The sequence below is a fragment of the Orycteropus afer genome, unplaced genomic scaffold (genome assembly GCF_000298275.1).
Source record: "Orycteropus afer afer isolate SDZICR_OR568_19922 unplaced genomic scaffold, OryAfe1.0 scaffold00050, whole genome shotgun sequence".
In the NCBI taxonomy this organism is placed as follows: Eukaryota; Metazoa; Chordata; class Mammalia; order Tubulidentata; family Orycteropodidae; genus Orycteropus; species Orycteropus afer.
Genome location: NW_006921637.1, coordinates 2,952,000 through 2,953,090, shown reverse-complemented (window position 1 = coordinate 2,953,090; position 1,091 = coordinate 2,952,000).

The window sequence follows — 1,091 nt, the reverse complement described above, 5'->3', positions numbered from 1 at the left end:
TATAGTAATATGTGATCTGAGAAGATTCTTTGCAGTACTTTCATGTTTTTAAATATGTGGACACTTGTTTAGTGGCCTAGCATATGATCTATTCTAGAGAATTTTCCATGTTTTATTGGAAACAATGTATATTGTGCTGTTGTTGTGTGAAGTGTTCTATATATGTCCACAAGGTCAAGTTGTTTGATTGTAATTTTTAGTTCTTTTGTGTCTCTGTTGAGTTTCTTTCACATTTGATTGTTAACCAGAAGGCTGGCGGTTCAAACCCACCAGCCACTCCTCAGAAGGAAGATTGAGCAGTCTACTTCTGTAGAGATATCACCTCAGAAACCCAAGGAGGGGTCACTATGAGTTGGTGTAGTATAGTAAATTGCATAGTGTGGCTTTTCTAGCCATGTTGTTGTTGTTGTTATGTGCCATAAGTCTTTGTAAACTCTGTGGTGGAATTTGCTGTGAGCAACTGAGTAGCTCCTGATTGTTAAAGTTATCCACCTGGAGTATTTCTATTGGGAGCAGCATGAAGTAATTTTCTGGGATGTTTGCTTGGTCCCAAGTGTATAGAATTCTGATGTTAGGATTGGTTAGTTTGGCCACTCTGCCAGGCTCAAAAGGAGCCCTCTTAGAGGCAGAAGAAGTCTCTCTGACTGCTGGCTGAGAAAGATGTGATGGTGAGAGAAACATACTCCTAAGAGACATGAGAGACACATGCTGCTGAGAGAGAGATGTGAGAGTCACGTGCTACTGAGACTGCTGGCTGCTGAGTGTGACGGCTGTCTGCAAGAGACTGAGTGCATTTCTGAACTTGAATTGTAATCTGATGCTTCCCTAATAAATCCCATAATCTGTGAGTTCTGTGTGGCCAATGCAGTGAATTACTGAACCCAGCAGAGAGGTGGTGGGTGCTGTGGGAGGAACAGTTAGTAGGTGAAAGGTCTGGAGGAAGGCAGCATGTCTAGCCTTGCAGGAATAGGCCTTGGTCTACTGATGGTGATTCTATCTTCCTCTTGTGAGGTTAGAGGAAGTCAGAAGATGCGGCCTTCCTGCCCCTTAGGCAGTCAAATTTGATTTGACAGTAATGAGGTTTTTTTTTT